This window comes from Pristiophorus japonicus, chromosome 9 (assembly GCF_044704955.1).
Source record: "Pristiophorus japonicus isolate sPriJap1 chromosome 9, sPriJap1.hap1, whole genome shotgun sequence".
NCBI classification, from domain to species: domain Eukaryota; kingdom Metazoa; phylum Chordata; class Chondrichthyes; family Pristiophoridae; genus Pristiophorus; species Pristiophorus japonicus.
The window spans coordinates 226,488,652-226,506,137 of NC_091985.1; the positions used below are offsets into that span (position 1 = coordinate 226,488,652).

Here is a 17,486-nt window from a genome sequence, read left to right on the forward strand (position 1 = left end):
AAAGCTCTTTCCACAGTCAGTGCACTGGAATACTCTCACTCGGGTGTGTGTGTCTTGGTGCTTTTCCAGTCACACTGATGTTTGAAATCTTTTCCCACAGACAGAACAGACAAACATTTCTCCTTCCACATTCAAAGGCCGATGATATTCAGGTCCTGAGGAACCGAGTGACTCCGTCAGATCTTGACGTGTTTAGTTTGAGTTTCCTGTCTGCAAATCCTCCCCTTCTAATACCTGTAAAAGGAGATTACAGAACTCATCACTGTTAGTACAAGACAGAAATTCAGAACAGACAATTCTAGATTCTATGGAACATTCTTTCCTCTCTTGTTCATCCAAAGCTGTAAATCCCCGTCCCATACACTATTCCTCCTCCCTGTCCTGAAATCCAAACACATCGCACGTCTCAAGACAGTTTATTGTCCGCTCCCAGTTTTCACCATCAACTCTGGCTGGGTTCAGTTCTGCACTCACTGGTTCCCCTTCCTCTCCTCCGAAGGTGCTGACTCTGGCTGGGTTCAGTTCTACATTCCCTGGTACCCCTCTCTCTCCTCCCCTGAAGGTGCTGACTCTGGCTGGGCTCAGTTTTACACTCACTCGTTCTCCTCCCCTGAAGGTGCTGACTCTGGCTGGGTTCAGTTCTACATTCACTGGTTCCCCTCTCTCTCCTCCCCTGAAGGTGCTGACTCTGGCTGGATTCTGTTCTACATTCACTGGTTCCCCTCCCTCTCCGCTCCTGTAGGTACTTACTCTGGCTGGGTTCAGTTCTACACTCACTGGTTCCCCTCCCTCTCCTCCCCTGAAGGTGCTGACTCTGGCTGGGCTCAGTTTTACACTCACTCGTTCTCCTCCCCTGAAGGTGCTGACTCTGGCTGGGTTCAGTTCTACACTCACTGGTTCCCCTCCCTCTCCTCCCCTGAAGGTACTGACTCTGGCTGGGTTCAGTTCTACACTCACTGGTTCCCCTCCCTCTCCTCCCCTGAAGGTGCTGACTCTGGCAGGGTTCAGTTCTACACTCACTGGTTCCCCTCCCTCTCCGCCCCTGTAGGTACTGACTCTGTCTGCGTTCAGTTCTACACTCACTGGTTCCCCTCCCTCTCCGCCCCTGTAGGTACTGACTCTGGCTGGGTTCAGTTCTACACTCACTGGGCACCTGAAATAAAACAGAAAATAATGGAAATGCTCGGGCAGCATCTATGGAGAAAAACAGAGTTAACGTTTCAGGTCATGTTCCTTTCATCAGAACTGGAAAAAGTTAGAGATGTAACAGGTTTTAAGTAAGTGCAGAGGCAGGGAAAGAGGGGAGGGGCGGAAAGACAGGAGTGATTAAATGACAAAAGGGCAGGTGTTGCATTTCCTATTTTAATGTAGGCAAAAGGAGATGGTAATGGGCCAAGAAACAAAAGATGGTCTAGAGGGGGTATAAATGGCAAAAGGAGAATCATTCCCAACAGCTGCTGTACTAAAAAATGGGAGCAGTGGTTATGAAGTGAAATTGTTGAACTCAATGTTGAGTCCGGAAGGTAAAGTGCCTAATCGAAAGATGAAATACTGTGCCTCGTGCTTCATTAGAACAGTGGAGGAGACCGAGGATGGAGAGGTCAGAGTGGGAGTGGTCCGGAGAATTAAAATAACAAGCGACCGGAAGCTTCGGGTCACGCTTGCGACTCAACGGAGGTGATGCTTAATGCGATGACCCAATCTATGTTTGGTCTCTCCAATGTAGAGGAGACCGTTTTGTGAGCAGTGAATACAGTAAATTCAAAGCAGTACAGGTTGCCCCTACCTTATTCGGCAACCTCGGGACCTGGCCTGTGCCGGATGAGGAATTTTGCCGAATGGCGGGGGGGGGGGGGGCGGGGATGGTGGTGAGGGGGAGGGGAGGAAGGGAGAGGGGGGAGGGGAGGAAGGGAGAGGATGGTGGCCTGAGCAGGCCCCGAAGAGTTAGCGGGCCAACGGGCCTCAAAGAATCAGCGAGCCCCGAAGAGTCAGCCTGACCCCCCCCGGAGGGAGTGCTGTGGGGAGGAGCGGTCAGCCAGAGGACTTTGGCTGCAGGAGTTCCAGCAGGGCGACAAGGAGGATGCAGTCAATCGAGGAGAAAGATTATATTGGTGAGTAGGATTTTGATGGGTCGTGTTCTGCCACCTGGTGGCCGGGAATGGTGCCGGACGAGGGGTGGTGCCGGATAACGGAATCCTGGATAAGAGGTTCAACCTATACAAGTAAATCACTGTTTCACCTGGAAGGAGTGTTTGGGGCTCTGGACAGTGGGAAAAGAGGAGGTGAAAGGGCAGGTGTTATATTTCCTATTTTAATGTAGGAAATGCAGCAGCCAATTTGTGCACAGCAAGCTCCCACAAACAGCAATGTGATAGTGACCAGATAATGTATTTTAGTGATGTTGATTGAAGGATATATATTGGCCAGGATGCCGAGGTAACTCCCCATCTCTTCTTCGAAATAGGGCCATGGGATCTTTTAAATCTACCCGAGAGAGCAGACGGAGCCTCGGTTTAACATTTCATCCAAAAGCTAACACGTCTGACAATGCAGCGCTCCCCCAGTGCTCCACTGGAGTGTCAGCCGCACTTTAGTGCTCAAGACTCTGATGTGGGACTTGAACAGCTCGGAGCACAAGGGGCCAAATCTGGGGCCCTACTGTTGCAATTCTGTGGGCTGTAAACCGTAACCCAGCACTTACCAGCGCCTTCAGGAGAGATACTGAGAAAGCCCCCATGTGCAGGGTGAGAATAAAATCAATGAGTCAATGATTTTCTCTCCCGGTCACTGGGACCCTGAAGCCCCGCCCACTCCTTGTTGTTGATGGAGCCCACCCACGGGTGCGTTACTCCCTCGCACCCCGCCATTTCCTACCCACTAAAGAATTACCCGTCTGTCCACTTGCGGCCTATCTCTGCGCACCGAACACCGCACCGCGCATGCTCCAAACCCAGGCGGATGCCGCGCCTGCGCGCTGGGCTCCTGTCGTCTGGGTGCAGCACATTCTCCTCCGCAGGGAATGCTGGGTAATCACCTCTCCATTGAATGGCCACATTAGTGAATAGAACAGGATTTACTGTGATTACGTTGAGCACTGAACAATGTTCAATATGGCAGTTATTGTTTCTGATGATCTTAATAACTCCTATACCCGAGCTGGAGATTAATATTCTGTATAAATATTGAATAAATTATTTGTTTCAGACACAGTGTGTCGAATATTTGATTTCACCATGATAAGAGACGAATTGATGTTCTGTTACCGACTGTTCCCAGACTTGTCTTACTCTAGGTTATTTCAGTTCTCAACTAGTTCGCCTTCTACCATATCAAACCCCAAGCCTGTTCCATTTGAGTACATGGCTTGTCGGTGTCATTGACTGAAATCATTTTACACTTATTTGAAGTTCCTTTGAACCACCCCATTATATAACTATATTACATAAGATGTGAAATCATTTACTTTCTGTATAATTTATCATTTTTTGATCCGCTTTCGTAAAAATCCTCCACACACATTGCATATGACAGGGGACGAGAGAGGGAAACCAGTCACCATTTCTCCTTCATTTACAGAGGCTCCCTGACCAGTCATCATTTCTCCTTTGTTTACAGATGCTCCCTGAGCATTCACCAGCTCTCCTTCGTTTACGCTCCCTGACCAGTCCATGTTTCTCCTTCATTTGCCGACATTCCCCAACGAGTCACCAATTCTCCTTCATTTACAGATGCTCCCTGGTCAGTCAGCATTTCTCCTTCATTTACAGACACTCCCTGACCACTCCCCATTTCTCCTCCATTTACAGACTTCCCCTGACAAGTCGCCGCTTTGTGGACCTTTCTGTTGTGCCTTTAAACAAATGAAACTCTGGTGTGGAGCAAACATTGCAATATTTGGTGGTGAAATGGATTCATTCAGGACAGACAGCAGGAATCATGTCAGGAAATAAGTAGTGAGAAAGGAAATTCGGTGGATGCTGTGTAGATGGATTGTCAAAAGGTGCCGGACAGGAGGCTTGTTGATCAAATTAAGGCTCACGGTATTAAAGGGAGTGGGGCAGCCTGGATATGAAGTTGTGTAAAGGGCAGAAAACAGAGAGTAGCGGTTAATGGATGTTCAGACTGAAGGGATGTAAACAGTGGTGTCCCCCAGGGTCAGTGTTGGGACCATTGCTCTTCTTAATATTGAGAAATGATCTGGACTTGGGTATATGCCTCGGCTAATAAAGATAAGTATCCCATATGCCTTAACCACCTTATCTACCTGTCCTGATGTCTACAGATCCCTGAAGGTATGCACTCCAAGGTCCCTCTGTTCCTCTACACTTCTCAGTATCCTACCATTTATTGTGTATTCGCTTGCATTGTTAGCCCTTCCTAAATGCAATGGCTGACATTTCTGCAAATCGAATTCCATTTGCCACTGCTCTGCCCACTTGACTAGTACATGGATATCCATTGAAACATACAAGATTCTGAAGGGGATTGACAGGGTAGTTGTGGAGAGGTTGATTCCCCTAGCTGGTGTGTCTAGAACTAGGGGGCACTGTCTTAGGATAAGGGGTAGGCCATTTAAGACAGAGATGAGGAGGAATTTCTTCATTCGGAGGATTGTGAATCTTTGTAATTCTCTGCCCCAGAGGGCTGTAGATGCTGTCTCTGAGTATATTCAAGGTCGAGATAGATAGATTTTTGGTCTCTCGGGAAACGAAGGGATATAGAGATCAGGGGGAAAGTGTAGTTGAGGTCGATGATCAGCAATGATCATATTGAATGGCTGAGCGGGCTCGAGGGGCTGTGTGGCCTACTCCTGCTACTATTTCTTATGTTCTTATGTTGACATCCAGAGGACGCTAGATTTATTAGTCCCACCCTTTTTCTTAATGGAACAATACCTGCTCTGAACCCTCACTATCTCCTCCTTGAATGCATCCCACTGCTCTGACACTGATTTACCTTCAAGTAGTTGTTTCCAATCCACTTTGGCTAAATCACATCTCAGCTTGGTAAAATTAGCTTTTCCCCAGTTGAAAACTTTTATTCCTGGTCTATCTTTGTCCTTTTTCATAACTATCCTAAATCTAACTGAATTATGATCACCAGCACCAAAATGCTCTCCCACCGATACCCCTTCCACCTGCCCAGCTTCATTCCCTAACACTTAGTCCAGAACCGCCCCCTCTCTTATTGGGCTGACTATGTACTGGCTAGAAAAGTTCTCCTGAAAGCATTTTAAGAATTCTGCTCCCTCTGCACCTGTCACACTAAATCTATCCCAGTTAATATTAGGGTAGTTGAAATCCCCTACTATTACTGCCCTATTGTTTTTGAACTTGTCAGAAATGTGCCTACATATTTGCTCTTCTGTCTCCCTCTGACTGGGGGTCGATAGTACATCCCCAGCAGTGTGATTGCACCTTCCTTGTTCTTCAATTCATCCCATTATGGCCTCATTTAATGACCCCTCTAACATATCATCCATCCTCAATATTGCAATGCACCCTCCTTTTTTTATCCCCCCTCTCTATCTCGTCTTAAAACCCTGTAACCAGGAATGTTGAGCTGCCATTCCTGCCCTTCTTTCAGCCATGTCTCACTAATAGCTATAATATCATACTCCCACGTGTCTGTCTGTGCCCTCAGCTCATCTGCCCTAATCCCCAGACTCCTTGCATTGAAGAATATACCATTTAGCATTGCCAAACCCCCGTTTCTAGCTGTTGTTTCCTCTGCCATCCAAACTCGCTTTTAAATTTCTGCCTCCCATTCCAGCTTTTCTTCTCTCCCTTCTGAATCTACTCTCAGGTTCCCATCCCCCTGCCAAGCTAGTTTAAACCCTCCCCAACAGCAGTAGCAAACTCCACAGTGAGGATATTGGTCCCAGTCCTGTTGAGGTACAATCTGTCCAGCTTGTACAGGTCTCACCTCCCTCAGAAAGGTCCCAAAGCCTCAGGAATCTAAAGCCTTTCCCTCCTGCACCATCTCTCCAGCCATGCATTCATCTGCTCTATCTTCCTATTTCACTAGCACGTGACACCGGGTATAATCAGGATATTATGACCTTTGAGGTGCAGCTTTTTAATCTCTTTCCTAGCTCCCTAAAATCTGCCTATAGGACCTCATCCCACTTTCTACCTAGGTCATTGGTGCCGATATGGACCACGACCTCTGGCTATTCACCTTCCCCCCACCTCCCTCAGAATGTCCTGCAGCTATTCAGTGACAACCTTGACCCTGGCATCAGAGAGGCAACATACCATCCCTGGAGTCACGTCTGCAGTCGCAGAAGCGCCTGTCTGTTCCCCCAACTATCGAATCCTCGACCACTAGTGCTCTTCCACTCTTCTTCCTTCCGTCCTGTGCAGCTGAGCCACCCGTGGTGCCGTGGACTTGGCACTGGCTGTACGCCCCAGAGCAACCGTCGTGCTCACCAGTACTTTCCAGACTGAAAACCGGTTGGCGAGTCAGGGGACTCCTGCCCTAACTGCCTGGTCCTCCTTGTCTGTCTGGTGGTCACCCATTCCCTCTATGCCTGCAAACTCTTAAGCTGTGGGGTGAACAGCTCCTGAAACGTGCTATCCACGAAGTTCTCAGTCTCGCGGATGCATTGCAGTGACGACAGCCGCCGCTCAAGTTGCTCTAGCTGGCGACACTTCCCACACATGTGGTCGTCCAGGCCACGAGAAACATCCAGGACTTTCCACATGGCACAGGATGTGCATTCCATGCGACTGAGCTGCCCTACCAGGCCCGGATAGAAATTCTGAACAATCAGTTCTAGTTTCTCTGGAGCGTTCTTTCCTCTCTTATTCCTCCTAAGCTGTAGAATTAGTCCCACTCCTCTCATAACCCTACAAATCTTTACAATTCAAATATTTATCTCTTTTGAAAGTAACTAGTGAATCTGCTTCTACCACCCTGTCAGGCAGTGCATTCTGGGCCATGACAACTCACTGCTTAATTTCCCCCCACATGTAGCATCTGGTTCATTTGCCAACCCCCTAAAATCGATGTCCTCTGGTAACCGACCCTTCTGCCACTCAAAATTGTTTCTCCTCATTATAGAATCATAGAAATTTGGCCTTTGAGACCATTTTGGCCCATCGTGTCGGTGCCGACCGACAAATAGCTATCCAGCCTAATCCCACTTTCCAGCTCTAGGTCCGTAGCCTTGTAGGTTACGGCACTTCAAGTGCACATCTAAGTACTTTTTAAATGTGGTGAAGGTTTCTGCCTCTACCACATTGTCAGGCAGTGAGTTCCAGACCCCCACCACCCTCTGGGTGAAAACATTTCCCCCCAAATCACCTCTAAACCACCTAGCAATTACTTTAAATCTATGCCTCCTCATTGTTGACCCCTCTGCTGAGGGAAATAGGTCCTTCCAATAACTCTATCTATGCCCCTCATAATTTTATACACCTCAATAATATTTTCCCTCGGTCTCCTCTATTCCAAAGAAAACAAACCCAGCCTATTAAGAGGTGGGCTGGAGGAGGTAACAAGATAGGGAGGGGCGAGATCTTGGAGGGATTTGAACAAGAGAATGAGAATTTTAAAGGTTGATGCAACCAGCCATCTCCCCCAGTGCAGAATGTGACTCACTGCTACCAGGAAGGATGTTACTTTAACTACTACAGATGTATAGTGAGGGGAAATCATTCTCTGTACCTTTAACTAACAGCGACATAGAAAGAGGGAAATGAATGATCTTTAAACACCTGGTCCACTTAGCACTGAAGTGTCTGAAACTCATAATAGGAACTCCAGGAAATCAAAATACTGAAAAATGTTAAACTGTTTGGTTGATAAAAGAAATCTTGATTAAACTTTTAAAAGATAAATAATTTAACAGAGGTTCACACTGACTCACCTGACAGGCCAATTCAGGATCCACCCCTCAAGCACCGCGATTGGTTACAGAACACACTGCTCCCTGGGCCCGCCGGCCTCTGAGCTCTCTTCCTGTTGGTTCTCAAGGCAATCAATCACCTCTCGCCAACATTACACTGCCAGATGAAGTTGAGGCGCTCAGAGGAAGAAACAAAATGAGGCCATGAATCTGAGTTAAGAAATAAAATTAGAGAAGCATGATTAAATTTATAAACAAAACTATTTAAAGTTAAATCAAATGAATTGTTGCAATGAATATATTCCTTTTGCACCAAGTGGGAAACAAGTGATGTCTGGGCTGTGCAGAGTGTCTGTGCCCGGTTACACAGCGTGTCCCTGGCTCACCGCTCCAAATACACATGTTTCAGCTCACATCCAACTGACTGGATAAACTTCGCCCATCTAAACCCCATCACAGAAATATCAGCATTTGATGTTTAGTTATACTGAACCTTTATAAAACACTGGTTAGGCCTCAGCTGGCACATTGTGTTCAATTCTGGGCACCACACTTTCAGAAGGATGTCTGTGCCTTAGAGAGGGTGCAGAAGAGATTTACTAGAATGGTACCAAGGATGAAGGACCTCAGTTATGTAGCGATTCTGGAGAAGCTGCAGTTATTCTCCTTGGAGCAGAAAAGGTTAAGAGGAGATTTCATCAAAGTGTTCAAAATCACGAACGGTTTTAATAAACTAAATAAGGAGAAACTTTTCCAGTGGCAGAAGGACTGGTAGCCTGAGGAGACAGAATAAGGTGATTGGCAAAAGAAGCAGAGGCGACATGAGGTAACATTTTTATGCAGCGAGTTGTTGCAATCTGGAATGCACTGCCTGAAAGGGTGGTGGAAGCAGATTGAATAGTAACTTTCAAAAGTGAATTGGATAAATACTGAAGGGAAAATATTTGCAGAGCTATTGGGAAGGATCAGGGGAGTGGAATTAACTGGATAGATCTATCATAGAGGTAACTGGGAGGGTTGATGGAGGTAGTGCATTTGATGTAGTGTATATGTATTTTAGCAAGGCTTTTGATAAGGTCCCACATGGCAGACTGGTCATGGAAATAAAAGCCCATGGGATCCAAGGCAAAGTTGGATCAAATATTGACTGAGGTAGGAAGCAAAGGGTAATGGTCGATGGGTGTTTTTGTGACTGGAAGGCTGTTACCAGTGAGGTTCCGTAGTGCTCAGTACTAGGTCCCTTGCTTTTTGTGGTATATATCAACGATTTGGATTTGAATGTAGGGGGGTATGACTAAGAAGTTTGCAGATGATACAAAAATTGGTTGTGTGGTTGATAATGAAGAAGAAAGCTGTAGGCTGCAGGAAGATATCAAGGGACTGGTCAGGTGGGCAGAACAGTAACAAATGGTACTTAATCTGGAGAAGTGTGAGGTAATGCATTTGGGGAGGGCTAACAAAACAAGGGAATACACATTAAAGGGTAGGACATTGAGAAGTATAGAGGAACAGAGGGACTTTGGAGTGCAGGTCCATAGATCCTTTAAGGTAGCAGCACAGGTGGATAAGGTGGTTAAGAAGGCATTTGAGATACTTGCCTTTATTAGCCTAGGCATAGAATGCAAGAGCAGGAAGGTTATGCTTGAACTGTCTAAAATACTATTTAGGCCACAGCGAGAGTACTGCATGCAGTTCTGGTCACCACATTACAGGAAAGATTGATTGCACCAGAGCAGGTACAAAGATTTACGAGGATGTTGCCTGGACTGGAGAATTTTAGCTATGAGGAAAGATTGGATAGGCTGGGGTTGTTTTCTTTGGAACAGAGGGGGGACCTCATTGAGGTGTATAAAATGATGAGGGGCCTGGATAGAGTGGATAACAAGGATCTATGTCCCTTAGCAGAGGGTGCAGCTATGGCTTAGTGGGTAGCACTCTCGCCTCAAAGTCAGAAGGTTGTGTGTTGAAGTCCCGCTCCAGGGACTTGAGCACAAAAATCTAGGCTAACACTCCATTGCAGTGCTGAGGGAGTGCTGCACTGTCGGAGATGCCGTTTTTTGGATGAGACGTTAAACCGAGGCACTGTCTGCTATCTCTGGTGGACATAAAAGATCACATGGCACTATTTTGAAGAAGAGCAGGGGAGTTATTCCCAGTGTCCTGGCAATATTTATCTGTCAATCAACATAACAAAAACAGTTTATCTGGTCATTATCACATTAAGAACATAAGAAGAACATAAGAAATAGGAGCAGGAGTAGGCCATTTGGCCCCTCGAATCTGCTCCGCCATTTAATAAGATCATAGCTTATCTGATCATGGACTCAGCTCCACTTACCTGCCCGCTCCCCATAACCCTTTATTCCCTTATCGCTCAAAAATCTGTCTATCTCCGCCTTAAATATATTTAATGACCCAGCCCCCACAGCTCTTTGAGGCAAAGAATTCCACAGATGTATAACTCTCAGAGAAGAAATCCCTCCTCATCTCAGTTTTAAATGGACGGCCCCTTATTCTGAGACAATGCCCCCTGGTTCTAGATTCCCCTATGAGTGGAAATATCCTCTCTGCAACCACCTTGTCAAGCCCCCTCATTATCTTATATGTTTCGATAAGATCACCTCTCATTCTTCTGAACTCCAATGAGTACAGGTCCAACCTACTCAACCTATCTTCATAAGTCAACCCCCTCAGCTCCAGAATCAACCTAGTGAACCTTCTCCGAACTGCCTCTAATGCAAGTATATCCTTCCTTAAATACGGAGACCAAAACTGTATGCAGTACTCCAGGTGTGGCCTCATCAATACCCTGTACAGTTGTAGCAGGACTTCTCTGCTTTTATACGCCATCGCCCTTGCAATAACGACCAACATTCCATTTGCCTTCCTGATTACTTGCTCTATCTGCATACTCACTTTTTGTGTTTCATAGAAACATAGAAAATAGGTGCACGGGTAGGCCATTTGGCCCTTCTAGCCTGCACCACCATGCAATATGATCATGGCTGATCATGCAACTTCAGTACCCCATTCCTGCTTTCTCTCCATACCCCTTGATCCCTTTAGCCATAAGGGCCACATCTAACTCCCTTTTGAATATATCTAACGAACTGGCCTCAACAACTTTCTGTGGTAGAGAATTCCACAAGTTCACAATTCCCTGAGTGAAGAAGTTTCTCCTCATCTCGGTTCTAAATGGCTTACCCCTTGTCCTTAGACTGTGACCCCTGGTTCTGGACTTTCCCAACATCGGGAACATTCTTCCTGCATCTAACCTGTCTAATCCCGTCAGAATTTTATATTTTTCTATGAAATCCCCATTCATTCTTCTAAATTCCAGTGAATATAAGCCTAGTCAATGCAGTCTTTCTTCATATGTCAGTCCTGCCATCTTGGGAATCAGTCTGGTGAACCTTCACTGCACTCCCTCAATAGCAAGAATGTCCTTCCTCAGATTAGGAGACCAAAACTGTACACAATATTCAAGGTGTGGCCTCACCAAGGCCCTGTACAACTGCAGTAAGACCTCCCTGCTCCTATACGCAAATCCTCTCGCTATGAAGGCCAACATGCCATTTGCCGCCTTCATCGCCTGCTGTACCTGTATGCCAACTTTCAATGACTGATGTACCATGACACCCAGGTCTCGTTGCATCTCCCCTTTTCCTAATCTGTCACCATTCAGATAATATTCTGCCTCCCTGTTTTTGCCACCAAAGTGGATAACCTCACATTTATCTACATTATACTGCATTTGCCCACTCACCTAACCTGTCCAAGTCACCCTGCAGTCTCTTAGCATCCTCCTCACAGCTTACACTGCCACCCAGCTTAGTGTCATCTGCAAACTTGGAGATATTACATTCAATTCCTTCGTCCAAATCATTAATGTATATTGTAAATAGCTGGGGTCCCAGCACTGAACCTTGCGGTACCCCACTAGTCACTGTCTGCCATTCTGAAAAGAACCCGTTTATTCCTACTCTTTGCTTCCTGTCTGCCAACTAGTTCGCTATCCACATAAATACATTACCCCCAATACCATGTGCTTTAATTTTGCACACTCATCTCTTGTGGGGGACCTGGTCAAAAGCCTTTTGAAAGTCCAAATATACCACATCCACTGGTTCCCTTGTCAACTCTACTAGTTACATCCTCAAAAAAATTTCATGCACAAGGACCTCCAGGTCCCTGTGTATTGCAGCACTGTGCAATATTTCTCCATTTAAATTATAATTTGCTTTTCTATTTTTCCTGCCAAAGTGGATAAGCTCACACTTTCCCACATTATACTCCATCTGCCAAATTTTTGCACACTCACTTAGCCTGTCTATATCCCTTTGCAGATTTTTTGTGTCCTCCTCACAATTTTCTTTCCCAGCCATCAGCAAACTTGGCTACATTGCACTCAGTCCCTTCATCCAAGTCATTAATATAGATTGTAAATAGTTGAATCTGGGATTAATCATGCTTTAGTCAGTAATTGCCACTTAATGTAAGTATTGAATTTGTTCAATGTCTGTCAGCTTCTGGTATAGTTTGTGAATGTGGGCTCATTGTGTATCTCTCAGTCTCTGGTGCAGTTTATGAAGGTGATATTGATTCTGTATCTCTGTCTCTGGTACGATATCTGAGTCTGGGATTCTTTCTGTATCTCTCAGTCTCCGGTACTGCGTATGCATGTGGGATACATTTTGTATCTTTCAGTCTGAATCTTCGTGAGATTTTTGGACAGGTATGTAATGTGTGGGTAAGTCTGCAGTCTGGATTATATGATGTGGTTTTACTCTATACCTTTCAGATGCTATTTGTCTATTCTCTCTGATATTTAGTTTGTCACTAAGGCTACACTATTGTGAGATTAACATAGAGCCTTTCCAGCTGATAATCGGTGTGCTTTTGGACTGGGATTGATGTATCTACCTGTGAACAGTACTGAGTTGTGGCGAAATGTTAACAACTATTATCTCTCCCGCTCTGTTTGATTGCTGGATTGAAAATGTATATCTGGAAATTGTGATCATTGCAGGACTGACTACTTCTGCTGCCTATGAGTGTGCAATTGATAATAAGAACATAAGAAATAAGAGCACGAGTAAGCCATACAGCCCCTTGAGCCTGATCCACCATTTAATATGATCATGGCTGATCCGATCATGGACTCAGGTCCACTGCCCACTCCCCATAACCCCTTATTTCCTTATTGGTTAAGTAACTGTCTACCTCTGTCATAAATTTATTCAAATACCTGGCTTCCACAGCTCTCTGAAGCAGTGAATTCCACAGATTTACAACCCTGTGAGAGAAGAAATTCCTCCTCATCTCAGATTTAAATGGGCATCCCTTTATTCTAAGATTATGCCCTCTCGTTCTAGTCTCTCCTATCAGTGAAAATATCCTCTCTGCATCCACCTTGTCAAGCCCCCTCATAATCTTATACATTTCGATAAGATCACCTGAATTCCAATGAGTAGAGGCCCAACCGCCTCAACCTTTTCTCATGTCGAACCCCTCAGCTCTGGAATCAACCTTGTGAACCTTCTCTGAACTGCCTCCAAAGCAAGTATATCCTTTCGTAAATATGGAAACCAAAACTGCTCGCAGTATTCCAGGTGTGGCCTCACCAATACCCTGTACAACTGTAGCAAGACTTCACTGCTTTTATACTCCATTCCCTTTGCAATAAAGGTCAAGATTCCATTGGCCTTCCTGATCACTTGCTGTACCTGCATCCTGACCTTTTGTGTTTCATGCACCAGGACCCGCTATACTGTAGCACTTTGCAATTTTTCTCCATTTAAATAATAACTTGCTCTTCGATTTTTTTTCTGCCAAAGTGCATAACCTCACACTTTCCAACATTATACTCCATCTGCCAAATGTTTGCCCACTCACTTAGCCTGTCTATGACCGTTTGTAGGTTTTTTGTGTCCTCCTCACACATTACTTTTCCTCTCATCTTTGTATTGCCAGCAAACATGACTACGTTACGTTCGGTCCCTTCATCCAAATCGTTACTATAGATTGTAAATAGGTGGGGTCCCAGCACTGATCCCTGCGGCACCCCACTAGTTACTGATTGCCAACCTGAGAATGAACCATTTATCCCGACTCTCTGTTTTCGGTTAGTTAGCCAATCCTCAATCCATGCTAATATATTTCCCCCAAACCCGTGAACTTTTATCTTGTGCAGTAACCTTTTATGTGGCACCTTGTCAAATGCCTTCTGGAAATCCAAATACACCACATCCACTGGTTCCCCTTTATCCACCCTGTTCGTTGCATCCTCAAAGAATTCCGGCAAATTTTTCAAACGTGACTTCCCCTTCATAAATCCATGCTGACTCTGCCTGACTGAATTATGCTTTTCCAAATGTCCTGCTACTGCTTCTTTAATAATGGACTCTCAACATTTTCCCAACCACAGATGTTAGGGTAACTGGTCTATAGTTTCCTGCTTTTTGTCTGCCTCCTTTTTTAAATAGGGGCGTTACATTTGCCGCTTTCCAATCTGCTGGGACCTCCCCAGAATCCAGGGAATTTTGGTAAATTACAACCAATGCATCCACAATCTCTGCCGCTACTTCTCTTAAGATCCTAGGATGCGTGCCATCAGGTCCAGGGGATTTATCTGCCTTTAGTCCCATTATCTTAATGAGTACCCACCTCGTTAGTGATTGTTATAAGTTCCTCTCCTGCTATAGCCCCTTGACTATCCACTGTTGAGATATTTTTAGTGACCTCTACCGTAAAGACTGATACAAAATATTTGATCAGAATTTCTGCCATCTCCATGTTCCCCATCACTAATTCCCTGGTTTCGTCATCTGTGAGTGATACCGTACCTAATGTGTGACAAGGGGCTGTTGCACTGTTCCATATGTCTCAGGTGGAGGAAACTTTACATTTGTTCCGGTTCCTTCAATTCCTTGCCTGTAGGAAGAAACCTTTGATAATTCATGAACAGGAGAGCTGGAAAAGACTAAAGTGTTGAATGTAATTGTTCAATTACTCATCATTATGAACATTCACAAAGGGAAGCCAGCGATACAAACAGTGTCAGTGTCTGACTCCACTGCACTGCAGCACTCAGCTTCTGCACACCAAGTGTGTTGGGCAGATTTACAGCAATTTACTGACATCTAGACACAACCCAACCCCTGCCCTGCTTCAGGAATGGGACTACCCGATGGAGCACGGACTTTTACACAGCTCAGATTGCTACTCCCCTCTCCCAGGGCACTAACCGTTTAGCCAGAAACAAAGAGCCGCTTTTTAAAATATGTCCTTCACATTTCTCACCCGGTGCCTGCAATAGATGCTCCTTGTATAAATCCTTACAAAAGATTGGTGTACAAAATTAAAGCACATGGTATTGGGAGTAATGTACTGACGTTAATGATTTGGATGAGGGAATTGAGTGTAAAATCTCCAAGTTTGCAGATGACACTAAGCTGGGTGGCGGTGTGAGCTGAGGGGAGGATGCTAAAAGGCTGCAGGGTGACTTGGACAGGTTAGCTGAGTGGGCAAATGAGAGGCAGATGCAGTATAATGTGGATAAATGTGAGGTTATCCACTTTGGTGGCAAAAACACAAAGGCAGAATATTATCTGAATGGCAGCAGATTAGGAAAAGGGGAGGTGCAACGAGATCTGGGTTCATCAGTCATTGAAAGTTGGCATGCAGGTACAGCAGGCGGTGAAGAAGGCAAATAGTATGTTGCTGTTCATAGCGAGGGGATTTGAATATAGGAGCAGGGAGGTCTTACTGCAGTTGTACAGGGCCTTAGTGAGGTCTCCTAATCTGAGGAAGGACGTTCTTGCTATTGAGGGAGGGAAAGTTCACCAGACTGATCCCAAGGATGGCAGGACTGACATATGAGGAGAGACTGGATCGACTGGGCCTGTACTCGCTGGAATTTAGAAGGATGCGAGGGGATCTCATAGAAACATATAAAATTCTGACTGGACTGGACAGGTTAGATGCAGGAAGAATGTTCCCAATGTTAGGGAAGTCCAGAACCAGAGGACATAGTCTAAGGATAAGGGGGAAACCATTTAGGACTGAGATAAAGAGAAACTTCTTCACTCAGAGAGTTATTAACCTGTGGAATTCCCTACTGCAGAGAGTTGTTGATGCCAGTTCATTGGATATATTCAAGAGGGAGTTAGATATGGCCCTTATGGCTAAAGGGATCAAGGGGTATGGAGAGAAAGCAGGAAAGGGGTACTGAGGTGAATGATCAGCCATGATCTTATTGAATGGTGGTGCAGGCTCGTAGGGCCGAATGGCCTCTTCCTGCACCTATTTTCTATGTTTACTGTACAGCTCTGCTTCCACTGCTCGCTGTCCAATGACAACAAACACGGTGAGACTGGAACTAAAGCAGGAACGTTCACTACTAGTTTGGAGGGAGAAAGCAGCAATGATTGTAAACAGCAGATCCTTCCCATTCTGTCTCCCTTACCCGGGACACACGCTGTCCACACACAGCCCGAGAATGGCCTCTCCCTTCCCCCACTCACTCCACGCACTGAGACCAGTTCTTGCTCCACTCCGCCTGTTACACACAGACCCCGACTCCCCCTGAACTTCCCCCGGACTCAATGCTGATCTCTGAGCCCATCTGCGGACACGCTCCCAAAACGATGTGCTGCTCGCTGTCTTACCCCGGGGCCGCGGTATCTCCATTCCCGGCTGTTTAAACCATCTTCTTTCGCTCACTGACTGAATGGCGCTCACAGGCTGGGCTGGGGGAGGGGAGGGCGCATGCGCTCTTCTGCTCACTGGAAATCGACTCGGGGGCGGGGCTTATCCGCGCATGCGCAGCTCTCCGCAACAATTCCGCCTTTAAAACTCAAAGTGAACTTTTCCCGATTTACTTTTATCAGAATCTGAGCAAGGGAACTGGGCCTGGGGGGCAAGGACAGAGAATGTTTAAAGCTGGGAGCCTTGTCCCTTTGAGATGCTCAATTTGGGATCATTCCGTGCAGGGTTTTGTCCTATTCATGAGCCCGTCTTCACAAAGCAATCCTGCAGAAACAGCGGAGGGACGGGGGAATAGGAGTGTTTGCTGGGACTGTGCAGGAGTTAATATCTGACAGAAACTGTCCCAGTTTAGTTTAATCAGAGTGAAACACTCGGTCACTGAGAGTACTACTGAACGGCCCTGAGCTGCAAGATTACAGAGAGTACAACAGGCAAGCGAGGGTTAAATGTGGGACCTTGTTTCTCTCACTCTCTGACACTGTTCCGCAGTGTGGGATTAATAAGGTGTCTGTCTGTGGTACAATACCAGTGAGAGAGGAGACTGCATCTTCTGTCTCCCCAATGGGATCTTTCAGGATAAAACGGGACCTCACAGGTCAGTCTGGAACTGATACTGTGTAAGTCTTTCTGTGTCTCACCATCCTGCCTTGATCTCTCCTGTTTCTCATTCCCCCCTCTCCCCATCCCTGTCTCTGTTACAATCCTCTTTCTCTTGTACTGTCTGTGTGATGTGGAAACACTTGTGAGTATAACACTATAGGAGCAGGAAGGTCTTTCTGCAGTTGTACAGGGCCTTGGTGAGGCCACACCTTGAATATTGTGTACAGTTTTTGTGGTGTATGAAGGCACTTTTAGTAATGACTCC

General features: G+C 45.9%; 1 protein-coding gene and 1 long non-coding RNA gene across 2 annotated transcripts in view; both read right to left on the reverse strand.

Moving 5' to 3' along the window:
• The window catches only part of LOC139274180 (zinc finger protein 271-like), a gene marked incomplete at its 5' end in the record, with an annotated part of 93,226 nt that overhangs the window by 4,950 nt on the left and 70,790 nt on the right, over positions 1 to 17,486 (reverse strand). The window lies entirely within an intron of this gene.
• Positions 44 to 16,607, reverse strand: LOC139273827 (uncharacterized). The gene is made up of 4 exons (XR_011595392.1): positions 16,522 to 16,607; positions 14,698 to 14,785; positions 7,874 to 8,062; positions 44 to 234 (listed from the first exon to the last, which is right to left on the reverse strand). It is a non-coding gene; the product is annotated as an uncharacterized lncRNA (long non-coding RNA).